Raw genomic sequence first — 19,942 nt, forward strand, 5'->3', positions numbered from 1 at the left:
TTTTTGATCCATTCTACTAGCCTGTGTCTCTTAATTGGTGAGTTTAAGCCATTAACATTTAGGGTTATTATTGAGATATGGTTTGTTCTTCTATCCATATTTGTTTATTGATGTAACTAAACCTGATTTGTTATCCTCTTTGACTACTTTCCCCCCTTTACTGTCCTCCCTCCCATTGTTGGTTTTCAATGTTATTTTCCATTTCCTCTTCCTGTAATGTTTTGCCAAGGATTTTTTGAAGAGATGGTTTTCTAGCTGCGAATTCTTTTAACTTTTGTTTATCGTGGAAGGTTTTAATTTCATCTTCTAACCTGAAGCTTAATTTCGCCGGATACACGATTCTTGGTTGGAGCCCATTGTCTTTCAGTGTTTGAAATATGTTATTCCAGGATCTTCTAGCTTTCAGAGTCTGTGTTGAGAGATCAGCTGTTATCCTGATTGGTTTACCCCTAAAAGTAATCTGCTTTCTTTCTCTTGCAGCTTTTAAAATTCTCTCCTTATTCTGTATGTTGGACATCTTCATTATAATGTGTCTAGGTGTGGATCTCTTATGATTTTGCACCATCGGCATCCTGTAGGCTTCTAGGATTTGGGATTCTGTCTCATTCTTCAATTCTGGGACGTTTTCTCGTATTATTTCACTGAATAGACCATTTATTCCTTTGGAATGGAGCTCTGTGCCTTCCTGTATCCCAATGACTCTTAAATTTGGTCTTTTGATATTGTCCCATAATTCTTGGATGTTCTGCTCATGGTTTCTTAGCAGACTTGCTGAGCTGTCTATGTTCTTTTCCAGTTGAAATACTTTGTCTTCATTGTCTGATGTTCTCTCTTCTAAGTGATCTACTCTGCTGGTAGTATTCTCAATTGAGTTTTTAAGTTGGTTTATTGTTTCCTGCATTTCTAGAATTTCTATTTGTTTGTTTTTTATTACCTCTATCTCCCTGTGAAATTGATCTTTTACTTCCTGGATTTGTTTGTCAATGTGATCTTTCATTGTCTGATTTTGCTGTCTCATGTCTTCCTTGAGACTCCAGATCATCTGAAGCATATATATTCTGAACTCTTTATCTGATATTCCATCTGTTGCAGCTATTACCTCTTCTAAAGTTGAGTTGACCTGCATTGCTTGTGGTTCTTTCTTTCCTTGTCTTTTCATACTGCTCGCGTTTCTTTCTGCTTGGTGCAACTGTTGTGTTTTTGAAGTTTACCCCCTATTTATTTATGTTGCTCTTGTATAGTTGAAAAGTCTCCCTTGCAGGTGCGGGCGGCGGCTGTGCCCCTACTCCAATTGGGGTGACGTGTCTACCACGCTGGCGTCTCTCTGGGCCTGTTCCGGGAGTGGAAGGCGGCTCTGCTCTGTCCCTATTCCAATTGGGGTGTCGTGACTACCATGCTGGCAGGTTGCTGGGCCTGTTCCGGGCGTGGGCGGTGGGCTTGGCTGGCGGGATTCCACCTATGGCAGTCCCTAACCTCCCTGCTTGCTAATTAATGGCTTCTCTGAGGCGCCACGCCTTCTGTAGCTGCGGGGCAGGCCGAGCGAATCAGTTGGCCTGGATCTCCGGGGTCCTGCTGCTGGCTGTTTTGATGTTGCAAGCTGTTGGAGAGTGGCAGTGTATCCTTCAGCTTTCCCGGATGGTGGCCGCTGACTGCCTCGGTGGAGTGTCCGCTGTGGGGGATGGGACTGTACCGCTTCCTTCCCCTTCTGAGATCCCGTGCTAGGCCCAAGGGTCCGTGTGGGCTTGGCTGGCGGGATTCCACCTAATGGCAGTCCCTAACCTCCCTGCTTGCTAATTAATGGCTTCACTGAGGCACCACGCCTTCTGTAGCCGCAGGGCAGGCCGCGCGAATCAGTTGGCCTGGATCTCCCGGGTCCTGCTGCAGGCTGCTGCCATCCCTGGCACTCTATCACTTTGATTTTTTCTGCTTGCCCCTCCCCCAGCGCTGGCTAGCCAGGTTTCGTTTTGGCTGCTACTGGGAGGAGGGGTTGGAGGTCATGTGTCTCTAGTTTCCCCCTAGTCTTTATGGAGGCTCAGCTTGATACTCCCTCTCCCGGCAAGCCTAGGAGAGATTTTATGCGAATTCCCGCTGTCTGGGGGGTGAGCTGAATGACACCAACCTGTTTGGATGTTGCACTCTGAAGGAGAGTGGCGGTGTATCCTTCAGCTTTCCCGGATGGTGGCCGCTGACTGCCTCGGTGGAGTGTCCGCTGTGGGGGATGGGACTGTACCGCTTCCTTCCCCTTCTGAGATCCCGTGCTCGGCCCAAGGGTCCGTGTGGGCTTGGCTGGCGGGATTCCACCTAATCCTGTGGTCTGTTTTTACTATGATTATGTTATCTTAAGATGAATATTGGTACTGTTTTGATTGTTTTTGTTGTTAGAACTTACATGTACAACATGCATTCTGCAGCAATTCATATGGTATTCCGTATTGATTTATTAGATCAGGTTTATTCTCAAATATGCTGTATACCTGCATGATCAATTTACTGAGTGTGTTGTATTAGAATCTCTCTTGTAAGGGAACATTTATGAACACTGATCATATACCAAGCCAGGTCTGAACATACAAGTCTGAACATATTTCACATAATTTTTCCTATAAAAATCAAGGTCTCTGACTATCATGCAATTAATGAAGAAATAAATTTTTAGAGATTACCAAAATTATCCCTATATATTTGAAATTGAAAAAAAAATTCCCCAAAACCTCATGGACCAGAAGTGAAATGGGAAAATAATTGGTGTTTAGGGGTGACAGTCAAATATTGAATTTGTCAATTTCTCTAGTAGTTCAATTTTTCATTATTATTAGTTATCTATTCATTGAGAACTAATAGATCGGTACATTCACTTAGAATTAGTCCTTATTGTAACAGCGATTCCACCATGCTTAAAGACAGTGTCATTTATTATGGTTGATAAGCTTCAGTACATTTCCTGTACTAAGAAGTGGTCTTCTCCACATCTAGTTTGCCATACTGCCAGAACTGTAAGTATCTCTTACATTTTCTGTGTAGACAATCATCTTTCCTATAAGTATTGACAATTTTGATTTCTACCTTTCCAATTCCTTTATTTTATTTCTTTTTCTTATTCTACTCTATGGCCAATGTCTTTAGTATGGCATGGAGAGGAAATGTAGGTAGTGAGTATGCTTATTTTATTCCTGGTTGTAAATGGATGCTTTAAATATTTATCTGTAAGTAGAATTTTTGCTGTGTTTTCTTTGTTGATAACATTTATCAGATTAAAGGGAGTTCCCATCTGTTCCTATTTTGTGAGGATAATTTAAATTAAATTATCAAATGCTTTTTGTGCACTGATTCAAATTGCCATGTGACTTTTCTCCTTTAATCTGGAATGTACTGAATGAACTTCATTAATAAACTCTTAAGTTAAACTATACATGTAATTCTGATCAAAACCAACTTGGTCATCAAGTACTGGTTTTGGTATATTGCTGTATTTGCTTTGTTTAGGTTTTATTTAGGATTTTTGTGTCTACATTTATGAGGAAAGTTGACCTAAAGTTTTCCTTTCTCGTGCTATGTGTCTGGTTTTGATGCCAAGGTCGTTCAAGCTGCACGGCATGGGTTTGGAGTGTTCCCTCCTTTTCTATTATCTGGAATACATTATAGAAAGAATTATTTGTTTCTCAAGAGTTTGATAAAACTCATTTTAAAAATGTCTAGGCCAACTGCTGGGTTTTGTGGGTAGATTTTAATTTCAGGCTCCCCCCACCCATGGTTTTGTGCTTTTAGTTTTTCATTTTCTTTTTGATTCCATGTTGTTCACTAATATTTTTCTAGGAAATTGTCCATTTTGTGTGCATTTTTAATTTTTTGGTATGAAATTCTCTATAGTCTTATCTTTTGAAGTTATTAACCTTTGCTTTAACTGTGATGATATTGCCTTTGTGATTCTAAATAATTTGGGTCTTTTCTTTTTCAAAATCTGGTTAGTATATATGTTTAAACTATTTTATTAGTCTTTTCAAAAATTGAACTTTGGTCTTATTTATGCTTCTTAGTTTTTGTCTTTACTTGCTTTGTCTTTCTGCTGTTCTTAGTTGTTGAATACCTTATTTCTTCTCTAGTAAAAGTATATAAATGTCTTATCACAAAACATGTTCATTTACTCATTCCCCCCCCCGCCCCGCAATTCAACAAATATTTAGCTCCCACGCATGCACTGTTCTAGGTACTATGGATTCATCAGTGAGCAAAACAATCATAAAAGCACTCCCATATTTTAAAATTTGGAGTATGAATTTTTTATTCCATGAATTATTTAAAAGAGTCTCCACATTTCCATTGCTGTGGAGGTGGGGAAGTTTGTCTCTTAGCTATTTCTAATTGTGTTTTGTTTAGAGAATGTGGCATGTCTGATACTGATTTTTTGGGTACTTTTCAGATTTGCTTTGTGACCTGGAATGCGGTTATTTTTTTTTTGTAAAAGTTCCATGTGTGCTTGAAAAGAATGCCGACCAATGATCTTAAGATCCTTTCAACTTGGCGATTCAATGGTTCCATGTCAAAGTCAAATAACCCTGCCTGGTCTGGCATGTTGTTCAAAGTCGTGGTTAAAAGGGTCTAATTCATGTAGAGGCTGATTCAATAGGCTGTTGGGAGTGGTGTTTGGAGTGCCCTCTACTCTAACACAAGAGTTTAATGAGGACCGTTCCCTTTTTCTTCTGAGGAACCGTAGGGCAGAGAATCATGGAATATCAGAAAAATCTGTTTGTGGTTGTCCACAGCCAGCAGCAGCCTAGCAGCTTGATCAATTAGTCAGCAGACACTTAGGTAGCACTTAAGTTTGTGCTGTGAGCTGTTCTGAGTGTTTTTACACATGCCATCTCATTTAATCTCACAGCAGTCCTTGACAGAGTTACCATGATTATTCCCATTTCTTTGAAGAAGAAATCAACCACTGATAAATGGGGTCCTAAGGTCTCATAGACAGTAAATGGCAAATCAGGGTTGAATTTGGGCAGTCTCTGATCCCAGGGACCATGCTCTCAACTGCTCCATAATGCTGCCTCTCCAGAGGTATAATTTTGAAATCTGAATAATTATCCACACATTTCCAGATCCAGGTTTTGGAACCACTGTCTGGCTATGCTTATCATTTTCCAGATGGAGAAACTGAGGCCAGGAGGGCCAGGGGTTTCATCAGCACATGAAACTTGCCTTGTGTAAGCTCTGCAGGTGTTGCAGGGGAACTTAGCATTGCCCTAGGAGACCTGGCCCACCAAGTGCTTGTGGATCTGAGTAGCTCATTCTTTCCCAGGGAGAATCCACATAGAGCTGATAGCTGATTTTCAATTGTTCTGTTTCTCTCTGACCTTCTCCTTCTGTCTCTCTGTCTCTCTCTGTTTGGATCTCTCTCTCTCTCTCTCTCTCTGGAAAAGTCCTCTATTAAAGAATCAAAGCAGACACCCTGGAAATTTGGGGAATTGGTGTGGGCTGTTGGCATCCATTTCTTCTCTAGTGGAGTGTTAGAATCAAGTTTGTTATGGTTTAGACATGGATGTCACCCCCAAAACTCTTGTGTGAAACAATGCAATAATCTTCATAAGTGAAATGATCAGACTGTTAGAAGTGGAACCTAATTAGTTAATCCATGGATATGCATTAATTAAGTGCATACTATAGGTAGAGAGGGTGTGACTGGAGGAAGTAGGTCACTGAGGGCATGCATTTGGGGTTTATATTTTGTACCTGGTAAGCAGAGTTCTCTCTGCTTCCTGTCATGTCCTGGGCTGCTTACCTTTGCTAGGCCCTTCTGCTATGATGTTCTGTCTCACCTCAGCCCAGAGCTATGGAAAGGTCGACTGTAGATGGAACCTCTGAAACAATGAGCCAATTGCTTTTGTCCTCTAAGTTTTTCTTGTCAGGTATTCTGGTCACAGTGACATGAAAGCTGACTAAAACATGAGTGAATCTGTTTAAAACAAAACAACTCTGCCCTGACATTCACAAAAAAAAATTATTAGAGAAGGTAATTTGGGTGAGAGAGTTGAGCTAGAAGTTTTGAATATAGGTTTAAATAATTCCACTTTATTGTCTACAGTCATATATTATTTATTATCATATCATAGCTAACTAATATTATGGTTGTGTTACTTTTTCAGAATTTCCCAAAGTTATTTCCTTTAGTATGATGTCACCTGCCATCCTGCTTTCTATATTTTAACATCATTTTTCAGATGCTGCATTTAAGCATAGCTGGCTTGCTTATTTTAAAGTAATCATATATATCTGGTATATAGATTTAGCTACATGATATATTTTATTTTCTAAAAAATCCAGAAACTTTATATAATTTAATTATAATATCAAATAATATATAAGAATTAAACATGCAAAATGAAATAGTGATGAACTAAAGCTATCTGATGCATTTTACATTGATATAAAATGAAGCTCCATAGGTTTAATAGCTTTGTATAATTTCAAACAATGAGGTATAAATCAGTAAACTTGCATTTTCATGTTTAAAAAGTAAAAAAAAAAAAAAAAAAACACATGAACGAATGTGATTCAAGTCCCAGATCCTGCCACCTTTGACTTTGTCATATTGGACTGTGACTTATTCCTCTCATTTTTCTTGTCAATAAAAAGAAGCCTAATAATACTAGCTTGTAGTATCACTGAGAGGACCAAGTGAAAGAATATCTGTAAAGCTCTTGGTACCTGTTAACAACAACAGCAACAATATACTTTGACCAAGTTCCATTCTGCATCAGGCATGGGTGGAGACTCTCTGGATGTGTAGCATGAAATAAAGAGAAAAATCCGTGCCCTTAAGGGGTTTGAAGTCTAGAATAGAGACACAGTAATAAACAAATACATATGGAATGTATTCATGAGTAAATTTTTTATGAAGAAAACAAAGCAAAGTAAGGAGGAGAAAGTGAATTGTCTTTCTGAGCAGAAACTAGATGCAAAGGAAGGAAGCTACGCAGGAGCCAGGTCATGGAGGCCTCAGCTCACTGGAGCATTCTGGACACCCTCTCAATACTCTGAATGGGATGCGAAGTCATTTGGCGCTCTGAGCAGAGGATGACATGCTTAGACTGACGTTGTCCACTGTTTGCTTCAGTTGCTAGTGGAGACTAGGTTATGAATGGCAAGGGCAGAGTGGGGAGCCAGTAGGAAGATGTCGCAGTGGCCCCAAAGGGAGATGACAGTGGCCTGAATTAGGGTGGTAGCCATGGAGAAGATGAAAAAGAATCAGATTCTGGCTACCAATATTCAGGCAAATCCCTCAATATTTGTTGATGAGGTGAGTGTGAGATATGAGAAAGAAAGGTTGAGAATGATGCCAAGATTTTGGTTTGCACAAATGAAGAGTATTGGTGAGGGAAGAAGAGATCAAGTGATTAGTTGTGAACATGTTTAATTTGTGAGACCTGTTACAATCATGTGGTGATAAGGAGAAGGCCACTCAAGGGAAGTTCCAAGTGGATAGTTACTGGCATTTAGAGGATATTTTAACCATGAGATTCTTCAAACTCACCAAGTGGGTAAATATAGACAGTGAAGAGAGATAACCCAAATGAGGCTTGGGTCTGAGTAAAGTTAGACTGAGAAGAGGAAGAACTCAACAATGTGACCTAAAGCAGTCTTATTTACTTATCTCTTTACTGTCCGTCTTTGAGTATGTAAGATCCTGTAAGACAGGGATTCTGTCAGATTTCTCGGTGCCATATGGCTGCCTGTGTGGGGTAGCGCAGAGAATTTAGTCGGTATTAGATAAATAAATGCCAACAGTCTGAATTTATGAAATCATTTTTGATTTATCTTATTTTCATTAAGCCTCTGATTTTATGCCCAGGATGGAAAGCAGGTGATTCTTCCTAAGCCTACAAGTCCGTTGAGACCTGGAGTAGAGGCCCTCCCTTCCTCCCTTCTCTTTAGTGGTGGGTACACTCCCTTTCAGCCCCAGCCTGTGTGTTCTCATTAAGCAGTGTCACTAGGCCAGGTGAGACTTGGAATGCTTCAAGTCTCCCTGGGACAGGAGGGAACACTGGACGACCACACTTTGGAACTCTTGCCCTGGGGTGACTTGGCTAGAAGAAGCCAGGCACAGAGCCACAGTGAGTTTCACCCTGCTGAGGAAGTAGACTTTCAGGAATCCACAGAGCCCGCCAAGTCGTGTTAACACAAAACTGGCCAAGAACTTTGGCTGCCTCGTTTTCCTCCTGGAGATCCAAAGTCAGCAGCGACTAAGATTCCCTAATTTCAGAGCCCCCACTCTTCCTTGACTTTTGTTTTATTAAGAGTGTGATGCTTCGGGGGAAACCAGAGTGAGATAATATTGAAGCTCAGAGGTGGGTGATTCCAAAGCTATCGTTTTGATGCTGACTTTGGGAGTAGATTGACACTAGTATTTGAGACCCCTTCCGCCTTCCCCCCAGTGTATCCATGTCTCCATCAATCCTGTAAGTTCTGTTGAGGAGGCATACATTGAGCGATGACTTCATCACTAAGTTCAGGCAGTCAATTGAGCAAGAATTTTCTTGAGTCACTTAGAATTGACTTTGCCCTGCTGTGTGAGGTTGTGTAAGGTCTACAGAGAGCTGGTTTCTGTAAGTGGCCTTTAACATACACACCACAGCTAACCCCCCGCCATGGCCCACTTTAGGCCGTCACTATAGAAGTTTGTCTCATGCCAGCAGCTTGCACAAGAAATATTTTTGTTCCCTTACTTTGGGAAAATTATTCCCCCCTTAGAAGTTTCAGAGAAGTAAAGAAGAATGCAAAATAGGCTTAAGTTCAACAACCATTGCTCAAGTGCTTACTAGGCTCTGGACACCGGGCTCTGGACTGAAGAGATCATATCCTAAGCTGAGCCACAAGGAAGATAAAAGACGATGGTAAGATGGTCATTACTTAAACCTACCCACTGCCACAGATGCCCCTTGCAGGAGTCTGCATTCATATTGGATTAAAGGTGAGCATGTCTTTGAGGAGAGGCAAACAGCCAAACTCAGAAATCCTAGGTGATGTTGGAAGGGAAGGGAAGGGAAAGTGAAGAGAGGAATCCAGCAGCAGTGAGAACTCAGAGGCAGGGCCTTGGTCAACATTGGTGAGCATGGTGATCACACCTAGTGAGGAGCTGAGAGGCCAGGCCCGTGTTTAGAATATCAGACCTCAGGTCCTACCCAGAGGGTACTGAAACAAATCCAATTCCCACCTCTAAGAAAAAGACTGTCTCTGTGATCTCTGTGTGATTGACCTCATCTCTCCTTGTCTACTCCTAGGCTTTTACTCTAAAATAATCATTTTTTTAAAATAATCTTGTCTCCTCAATATCTTCTTGTCCCTACCTGCCCCCTGCCCAGTCAGGTCAAAAATTCTGCTCTCTTAATGACATTCTCCCTCAAATACATGCTCACCTCAAGTTACCTTGCTTTGAATACCGTTATCTTCCTTTTTCTCTTATTCTTGAAATTCCCACCTGGGTTTCCTTCCACTCAATTTGCCCCTTGAATAATCGTGTAATTTGTTTTCCTCCACAAATCTTCTGAAACTTGTCATTAGTTACCTTCCTAATCTGTTCACCTGCTGCCTTCACTTTCTCTTTCCTCGTTCTTTCTACGGTCTCTATTTCACACCAGAGAGACTAAGATCACCTTGGCCATGACCTTGGTCAGGGAAGACTTATACAGAACCGAAGAAAAAGACCCAGGAGATGGGTGTGTGGACCATTCTGGAACATGTCATGCAGGGGACAGAGCATTCCTTGGCATTTGAAAATCTTTGACATTGGAGGGTCACTCTATGGGTCAGGATTTTCGCCATAGTGAAGGAACAAGACCAAAGTCAGAGGATGCCAGATGTCGATGAGCTGGGTGCTGTTCAGACCCCCTTACACTTTGACCTTTTTGCAGAATAATAAGCAAATCTGGATTAAACTGTGGTTGTCCCTTATGGTTGGATAAAGCAGCATGTCTAATTGAAATGTTCACCTTTGGGGTTTTAGCCCTTTATATCCAGTTCCCAAAGCTTTGAGGAGAAGGAGATAGGATTAGTCTGTATTCTAAGCCTCCCTGGAAAGGGAGAGCTGGAGTCAAGCCTTTGTTTAGAGACAGCTGGGGCATTAATGCCTGGCTGAAAGAAAATCCTTTGTGATGGCTATAGCCATGGTTTTGGACTAATTAAGAAAGCCCTCTGATTGAAGCAGAGAAGGGTGAGTGGTCCTCTCTGTGAGCTTGTCCTTGCTCCAGGCCTCTTGTAGCACTCAGCTGGTCTTTGACCCTTGGGCTTCCATTCAGTTCAGGCTTCCTTTTCTTTATTAACTTCCCAAAGCATTGCGTGTTCCAAAGCCATCCCCACTCCCCAAGAAAATTAATGGGCCAGCCCCACTGCTCAGGCTCTGATTCGAGTTCAAGTTTTGGCACCTTCCTCACCACAGTTGTTGTTTCTGGGTTTCATTTTATTCTTCATTTCTGTTCCCCACAAGGTCCTCATCATTGGAATAGGAACCTGGAAGAGGAATAGAGATTGGGGAGATGACTAATGCTATTTTTTAGTGGTCTTGTTGGATTTTACCAGATTTTCATCATGATAATACAACAGTGCTTGTAATGTGTACCTTCCTTTAGTGCTTTTAACTCTCAAAACAATGTCCAAACGAAGTCAGAAGAGGGAATGGCTATGGGGTATGGGGCCAGAAAGACCTCCTGTGTTTCTTGTCAGTAATCCTAGGCTTGCTGTGTATTCTCAAGAAGGTTTCTCTCCATCTCTGTGCCTTGTTCCCCCCACATGTTTAATAGAGGTAATCACACTGGTTCCCTCCCTGCCTCAGAGGGAATGAGAGGATGAATGAGATCATGTCTGTAAGTGTGTTGAATTCCTTGGAGAAAGGTGCTGTAGAAATTCACAGATGTTGGGTATTCGTGTAGCACTCTGAGTTCTTGGAAAACAGGGCCTTGTGCAAAGGACCTTGCATGCTGCTAGCATTTGGCATAGAGCCCCAGCGTCCATAACATGCAAGAGGGACTGGATGTCCCCAGCCTCTATGAAGGACCCCACCCGACCAGAGCCTCAGACTGATGCATGCCACCCTGATCTAGAGTTTGTTAAGCAAGGAAATTGCACATGCCTGATTGGAAGTATATCCCAGGGTCTCAGAAATCCTGCCTGTATGGTGGTCTTCTCCGTGCATAGCTATACTGACTCTTGCTTCCTTCTGTACCATATTCAATGGGATGTAAGAACTCAAGATTATTCATTCATACTTGTTTAATAACTGTTCTCAGGCAGCCATAGGCAATGGTGAACAAGCAGATTCTAACAGAGGGGAGGATTCAGTGGGAAAGGCAAATGATTGGAGTGTGTAACAGGAAATGTGTACAAATCTCACAGGTAGAGATAGTGTCTTATCCAATTATTTGGTAACCTAGCTCAATCCAGTTGGTTAAACCAATGTTTCTCAACTGTTCTGTCCATGACATATTAATGCTTAACTCAGTTGGTTAAGATGTTTTGTAATTTTTTCTAGGTGGCTTCCCTCTTTTCCTTCACATTCTCCTCCGTGCAATGGTGCGCCCAATGCTTTCCCTCCAGTTGTGTTAGAGTGAGGACATGTGAATGCACACCTACCCCCATGTGCCTTGAGCCTCCTCTGCTAGAACCTGGATCTTTCACCTGTACTGTCAAGAACATTTCTGCACAACATTCACATTTTCAGACACACACAGTGGTACTTGGTAGATGCAAAAGAGACCTAGGCAACAAAGTGGGATAATTGAATTTCCACTGTTTGCATACGGACAGGAGATAAGGAGTTTTTATGGGATGAGTAGTGGAAATCTCTAGGAAGAGAGTGTTCCTATACCACTGCCTATCCAAAGAGCAGTTGGCTATGTCAGAAGGGCTGTCTGTGTCAGGCTTTGGTGATAAAAACAAGCAAAGAAATTGCTTCCCAAAGAACCCAGAGGGAGGATGGTATAAAGGCCTCTGATATAAAGGCCCTCAGCTTTTTACTAAGATGTCTCTGGGCCTTCAACAGGATCAATTCCTCCTCCTCTGTGCTTCTTGGGTACTTATATTTTCTTTTATTTTATTACTCCTAATAATTGACTGTAGCTATACTTACTGTTCAATGGTATGAGTTTACTTGCCTTCCCTGAAGGAACTGAGTCTAATTTGTCTTTGTCTATTAATCTAGTCTGTAAGAAGGGCTTAATAAATATTTAGGAAAGAAAAAGGAAAACTGGAATTGTAGACATGGAAGTCCAACAAGGAAATGTTGGACCTTCCTGTCCAGGATACCTAGTTAGCACCACACACACAGATGGAATTTAAGAAATTCCTTGTAGATGATGTGAGTAGTGGTCCTGTAGGGGTCAACAGAATTGACTGATGGCCTGAGAGCAAAAGTGTGCTTTCCATTTCTTGGGGATGCTGTGGGGAAGCCATTCTACATAGCTACCCCGAGACCTGCTCCTGTGGGAGTTGATTCACCTGCTTCCTAGCATGTCTGATGCCACCTCTTTAGGATGGGAAGAAGCCAGTCTCAATAGAGTGATCTCTTCTGCCACTTGAGGGGAGTGCTGCTCCAGCCAAAGGACTGGGGAAACGGCCAACTCCTCTGTGGGCAGAGAAGCTGTTTCCAGAAGCCAGGCCCGTGAGAGAAGGCTGCCATTGCCACTGTGCTGGGAAAAGCTGCAGTTGTCTGTCCCACCGTTGGCTCCCCTACGGCCTGTCTTCTCTTTTCAGTTAGGTGGGAGTGGGATGGTGAAAGAGGAGCTGGGAGTGAAGGAAAGGACTTCATCCGAAAGGGAGGGGTGGGTGGTCTGTTGTGCAATCTTGCCCCCCCCTCCATTCTTCCCCACTTCCATAGAGACTTTTGGGGCCTTGCCAAGGGTCATAATTATACCTTGCAACTCGCCCATTTTGTCCTGTTACTCTCACTCTCTTTTGGTATCAGAAATTGAACCCAGAAGCTCTTAATCTCTGAGCCATGTCCCCAGCCCTTTTTTATTTTGAGACAGGGTCTCACTAAGTTGCTTAGGACCTCGCTAAGTTGCTGAGGCTGGCTTTGCACTTGAGACCCTCTTGCCTCAGACGCCCAAGCTGCTGGGATTACAGGCATGTGCCACTGTGCCCAGTATTCTGTCTTGTCACTCTTCCCAGTTTTCTTCTAAATGGCCAAGTTCAGAGGCAGCCCCCTGAGCCTCTGCCAAGGCCAGGCCCTCCTCTGGGGTAGCTCAGCAAATACTGGAGCCTTCTTTGTCTCTCCTCCTATTGGCCTGACCAAGAATGGAGAGACTTATTTCTTATAATCAACCCAAGGTGGCACAGAAATGGCTGGTCATATGAGTCTCCACTGTGTATAGATCTGGCAGCAAAAGAAACTTTCCTGGGAACCTACTATGTGTTTCACTCAGAATTGGAGCTTTGGCCTATATTATCTCAATTAAAACTCTTACATCATCATTTTTCCCTATTATGTACATAGGGAAAAATAAAACCAAAATGAGAATGTGCCTGAATCTCCCTAAAAAATACTAAAGCTAACAAATACGAAAGCCAGTGTCTGCCACCAGGGCCCTTAGACTCCAAAGCCTTTGCTCTGAACCACTATCGGAATACTGGCCTTTGTGGGCTCTCCAGGGGGATGAACATTAGTAAGCAGTATGGACCTATTCTCAGATGAGTCATGGTCAGAATGGGAGTCAGTATGGCACGTAGGAAGGAGGCCCTGAAAAAAATCTACAGATGGAGGTGGCATGTCATGGCCCACATGCTCAGAGGGACACAGAGACCTTGCACGGAATGTGCTTCATGGGGATCGGTGATGTTTTTGAGGAAGACTTTTAAAGTTGGAACAAGAACAAGTAGAATTATTGGGAAAGACTCCATGATGGAGTGATATGGCCAGGTGAGCAGTTGGCTTACTTTTAACCAAGGCCACCAGACCTCCCGTGGCCCGCAAGAAGCAGCTTTCTGCAGAGCGTCTAGCCTCTACATGCTACCTTCTTGTCACTCATCTGTTTCTTTTGCTGGATCATCGACTCCCCAATGGCAAAGGCCTTCCATGGTCTGTCGTTGGATTGCCGGTGTCCGGCCCACTTTAGGAGCTTGGTGAGTCGGTGTTGAGTCTGTGCTCTTATCACCCTGAGAAACAGTGGTCCTGCTGTCGGCAGCAACTTGAGCTGCCGAAACCAGGGAGCAGCTGCCAGATACTGGTGCCACATTGGGAGACAGAGAGTCCCAGGGCTTTGTGGAGGTGTGGGAGGGACACCTGGCACAGAGGGCCCTTAGGCAAATGCTGGGCTGCCTGTGCTTTGAGGGTGACTGGGGTGGGGTTGTGGAGGGGAGTTACTTATAGTCTCCCCCTCTCCACTCCCTCCTGGGCCTGCACACATCTGCCATGGTGAATTATAGATGTTGGGATACTGTGCCACACGTGAGCAGAGGAAGGGCCTAGGTGGAGCAGACCTGAGAAGAGAAGCTAGTAAGAGTGGAGGTGAGGTCGTCAGGAGACTGAGCCTTGGGAGAACCGGACTAGCTTGTCTGGTGTGATTGATATCCCCTTCTCCTCCCCTGCCCTTCCTGAGCCCTCCCTCCTTCATCCTCCCCCTCTTCTCCTTTGAGATTCTCTTAAACTTATCATCTGTTTGATTCTTTGGATATATTTATAGTGAATTTTCTAAACTGAAAACTAGGATATGTGATCTAACAATGAGACCAAATGTTAAAATGGAGGTTGTCCAAAAAAAACCACCCAGTGTATATGACCAACACCCAGATGACTCAGTGGTCCCCTCCAATGTCTATTGAAATCTGGTCTTATTAGTTTGTTTATTTCTAGAGTTTTCACTTGTCTAAGCCTTGTCTGTTCAACTGGACTAAAGACCCTTTGAGGGAAAGAGATTACATTGAATTTTCTTGATATTTTTTAATAACTTAAGAATATGTGCTGGTTCATTCATACTTTTGATGGTGAAAGAGAGACATATAAATCCTTCCTTCGTTACTTGACTTTTCCCTCAAAAATAAGGTAATTCAGGATCTTACCTGAGATGTTTTCCCTCTTTAATTGTGGGATTGAGTAACCATAATGACATTAGAGGGCTTATGATATACATAGGCTTATGATATACATAGAGCTGGAGATAGGATGTCCCAGAATCCAGGATAGAGATATCCTTCCAAAGGTACAGGGGGGCAGCTGAGATCCAGGAGGACAACAGAGAGGGGACAGCTCTAGGGAATATTAGTGACAATCTCATAGCCCCAGTGGGGTCCCCATATAGGTCTCTATTCCTCTCTGCTTTCCAAAATGTGGAAAAGAACAACTCGGGGTCCTCGTGTCTTTGCATCTGCCTCCAACTAACACACAGCACTCAGTCCACTCAGGTGAGCATTTTTTTGAATGCTCCAAGATGGTATCAATCAGATGGTCAGCTTCTTGAAGGTGGAGAACCATAGTTCATCAGTTCATTCCCCACTTTAATTGGCATGGCTATGAACATAGCAGAAGTTTAAGAAATCCTTCGTACAGATGGAAAGAGATGGCTGAGTTCTTCTGTCACCTGCTCCAATTATGGCCTCCTCCATTCCTCTACAAGTAGGGCTCTTCTAGTGCTCTTCACAGTGCATGTTGAATTGCAAGACATGACCTGAGCTGGGGACAGAAAGTTCCATGGAACTGAATGACATGAGCCTCAGGAGCATTTACCTTTGCCTCCTACCTGTGTCATGGCTGCAATTAACACAGCTTCTCAATGCCCATGGATCACTATCCAGGCCTTCAGCCCCCCTTGTCACCACAGACCTTCCCTATTTCCCACCTAGACCCATCTTGAGAGAGAGACTTGAGAAAGAGAAAGAGAGAAAGAAAGAGATCCAAGACTCCGGACCATAACTAAGACCCATAACTCTACCTAGTAGAAATATTCATTTAACTCTTTAAAATCTCAAAAGTTCAGAATATCAGTGCATATTTTATTGTTGATGAATTTAAGAATCTAAAACGATTGGATAGAGGACCTAGAACAAGAGGCACGAGTCTTACAAAAAAAAAAAAAAAGAATTCAAGAACCATTGATATTAATGTGTGTCTCTATATATCTGATTCCTCCCTTATTCCTTGGCTAAAAGGAAACTTGATCAAAGAGAAGGAATTGGTCTCATTTAAACAAAATAAGCTGCTAAAAAAAGGGGGCCCTTTCTTTCCATAATTTTCACTAGTTATCCTCATACCCCTCTGTTCTCCAGCAGTCTATTCCTCTCCTTTAGACCTATGAAGGAAACTTGCAAGCCTGGCCCTTCTGCTTTCTTGGGGTTCAGTCAAAAGAAAGTATAGGTTTGTGGGTCAAACAGAGAAGTGAGAGGAAAGCAGGGTTGTCAAGAAAGAGATGAAGAGAATAATAAATGGCCTGTTGATTCAAAGAGGAGAGAAGAGCCACCACAGGGTCTATGGGGAATAGGAAGAGGAGACATGGAGCTGAGTGAGGAAGGAGAGGGTTAGAGGAGAGTAAATTTCCCTCAGGTGAAGTGATGCAGGGAGCAGCAGGGCACTGGTTCTTTAACTTTTCATGGAACTTGCACTTTTAGCATTATTTCTGGGGATGTGGATGGGATAATAAATGGGGTCAGGACTTCTCAGCCATTGGCTCTCCTTCTTGCCTAGCCCCAGCTCCAAAAATTGTGCTCAAGGAGCTTTTCTATAGGGATATCCTGCTTTGGCTTCATTCTGGTGTGAAATTGACTGTAGCACGGGTACTCTGCCTTACCCTGATTCTTCTGTCACTGTAACAGAAGTCCAGAAATTCATAAAATTCTTAGAAAATATGAGAACTCTAAGGAATCAACCTTATATAGTACCATCCTCCCCTTACTTTGCGAAAGGGTCACCAAAGCCAGACAGGGGAATAGCTTCCCTTCCTTGAAGCCAGATGGTTGGCAGTCTGACTCCACCCCAGGTACTGGGCCGGAATCCTACATGGTTTTCCTGATATTATCTCACCTATCTTTGCTGCTCAGTGGCTATTTTTCCATGGGAAGCAGATGCTCATGCCCTGGTGCAAAGCCCTCTGTGTAGGTTCCATGGCTGGTACCAATGTCAGGGGGAGAGAGGATACTGCTGCTTACCAGGGCCTGGGCAAACACCTCTACTGCTCTTCCCTGCAGAGGATGTTATCATTTGTAGGCTGATGCCTAGAAGAGGTTGTCTGTTGACTCAGACTGTCACTGAGTCTCTTCCCATTAAGTCATCAGTCACCAGGACACCAGTTGGTGACTAGCCACCCATAAGCTAGAACAGCTTCTTATCATTTTCTGGGATCTCTTCTCCCATCATTATATGACCCTGAATTTAAAGAGCCCCAGAGTCAAATGGGACAACTTAGATGGTTTTAGTAACTTTTTAAAATCATATCTCTGGAAGGTTCTTATTTAGCCTCTATTTGAATGCTTCTAGGGATGGCAAATTCACTACTCTATAATGTAGTTTGTTCCCTTTTTGATCAGGAATCCCATGATTTCTACCAGTGGGTGCTCACACTGTTCTCTGTACCCACCCAGAGGAGGCAGACCCATCCTCACAGGCAGTTCTTCAGAAGCTTGAAGGCAGCCATCCTGCCTCACTGGAGTGTTCAGCCTAAGCATCTCCATTTATTTCAGCCACTCATTACTTGGCAAGGCTTCCTCTTCTATCTGGGTTATCCTCTTCTACTTGTCAATATCCTTCTTAATAAGAGGATCTCTCATAAAATCTACCAAAGTGGGTATAGGTGGTCTCGTATTTACCTCAAATATTACGCATCTGTCAGTGCTATCTAAATCTTAGAGGCCATAGTACACTTTTAGTTTATGCCGAACTCATGTCCAGGAGACCCCCTAGGCTTTGTTCATATGAGCTGTCATTCACATGGGCTGAACTCACCCACATGCTTTTCTGCTCCTAAACATAGGTCCTCACAACGGTCCAATCCAAACCCATCCTGTTTTCAGCCAATCTTGCTAGGCAGCTATTGATCCTCCATGAACACTCAACTTCCAATCACTGTTTTATCTGCTCTTTCTAACTTGTGATATCTGTAAATTTAAGCTTTTCCTATTATTGTCCTTAACACTGACAAAAATTAAAACCAGAGAAGGCAAAAGAGAGGGTCAGACCATCTAGGAGCTTCCTTAATTATTTCATAACTTAGGTAATCTCCTTAGGTAAATTTACTCAGCCAATTTATAAGTCCATCGAAGTCCACGTAGCACAGAAGATTGCCATTTGGAAGATGGTGTTCAGCCCACCTCAGCAATTTGTTCCAGTAAATCACTTGGAAAATTTTAACCCCAGTCCCCAGTGTTTGCCTTTATATGTCTTTTTACACAGAAACTGTGGTCCCTCGTGTGTCAGTCTTTCCTTTGGCACAAAGGGGGCTGATGATTTGGCTTCCTAAACCAGAGCCCCGTTGGTGCCACCCAGTTGGTGCCTTGAGGATTTCAGCCCAAGCATGGGCAGGCTTGGAGCCAACTGCCAGGCACCAGTCCAGAGTTCTGGTTGGACAGCCCTTCAGAATTCCTAACTTAAATGATGCTGTCACATCTGGTGGAGGGTGGATTTAGAGCGATCAAGCTATGCAGCCAGTGTTCCAAACTGAGTCTTTCTAAATTAGCATCAGGACATCTTCAAGGCCACCCCAGGAAACAACATGTCAAAATCTGCCAGCTTCAATTATCCAGGGGCCACTACCTCTGAAGCAGGACTGAAAAGTAGAGTTTTTCGGTGGGGAACCTGGCCCCATTGAGGCAGAGCCCTTTGATGGCTTACAGGAGGGAAGTGGTGTGTCTGCATTCTCACTCTTTCTTTCTTCCCTCTCTGATCTTATCTCCTGCTTATCTTGTCTAAACTCTGCAGATTTGTTTTCAGAGCCTTTCATTCAAAACCCTACTACACTTTCTTTTTCTTTTATTTCCTTCCTTCCTCTTTCTATCTTTTGTGTTGATGTTAGAACCCAGGGCCTGGCACATGCCAAGCACACACTCAATCCCTGGCTGCTCCACTGTCTACCCTGCTTTTCCTTCTACAAGATGCCAAAGGGGGTCCACTGTGGGAGAGCTCGGAGCCATCTAAGGATATTGCCACCATGCTGGAAAAGGGAGCACCAGGGCAGAGGATCCTATTTTCCATTGAAGAAGAGCTGGGAGGAGTGTTCCTTTTTCCAGGAATGAGGCACTTTTTGAAAACTGTAAATCCTCAGTAGTGGTCAGTGCCTTTGGGTAGGGTAGCTGAGCCCTCCTCTGCTCCACATGCTGTTAGAGGACCTGTAATAGGATTATATGGGTGGCATGAGGATGTGGTGAGGGATGAAGGTGGTTAAGACTCTCATGATCTCTGCTCTTCAGAGGAGGCAATGGCATGGAGAAATCCCCCTGCTCACCCAGGGCACTTAACCAGGAGCCCTGGCAGAACTGGGACGTCTGCTATTTATCTTTCTGCAAACTCATCCCTGCTAAAGAGAGTGAAGAGGAAGGGTTCTCTAACCTTTCTTCTTCCTCGAATCTCTACATGGATTGTGGTACCTTTATGAGTCTTCAAACTCTAGTGATAGAATAATGTTCTCCTTGCTGATATTCTGAAATGGTGAGCTTGACCCTGCTGCCTTTGGGGGCATATCATTTGCATTTCTCATTTGTCTCCAATTCCTCTGTGTCGCCTTGTCCTTTCTAGTGAGTGCCCAAGGCCTTGCCAGATCCACCCACTGTTCCCTGATGCTTCACAGAGCCCCTTGCTTTTCCTGTACCACTCTCAATCCTAAGAGCCCTGTGTCTTCTCCTGTGACTGCGGTTCATGTTTCTTCTTTTGAGTTGATATCATCTTTACAGTACATTTTAAAAGGAAATAAGAGGAAAAGCCTCTTATTTTTAGCATTTCTGTTTTCAAAATCTTATAATGAGTAGCATTTGAAAATAACTG

The 19,942-nt window shown here is 43.1% G+C and overlaps 1 protein-coding gene across 2 annotated transcripts in view; it reads left to right on the forward strand.

Annotated features, from left to right (window-relative positions):
• The window catches only part of Ano2 (anoctamin 2), a 331,044-nt gene that overhangs the window by 208,103 nt on the left and 102,999 nt on the right, over positions 1-19,942 (forward strand). The gene's annotated exons all lie outside the window — the stretch shown is intronic.

The sequence above is a fragment of the Urocitellus parryii genome, chromosome 5 (assembly GCF_045843805.1).
Source record: "Urocitellus parryii isolate mUroPar1 chromosome 5, mUroPar1.hap1, whole genome shotgun sequence".
NCBI classification, from domain to species: Eukaryota; Metazoa; Chordata; class Mammalia; order Rodentia; family Sciuridae; genus Urocitellus; species Urocitellus parryii.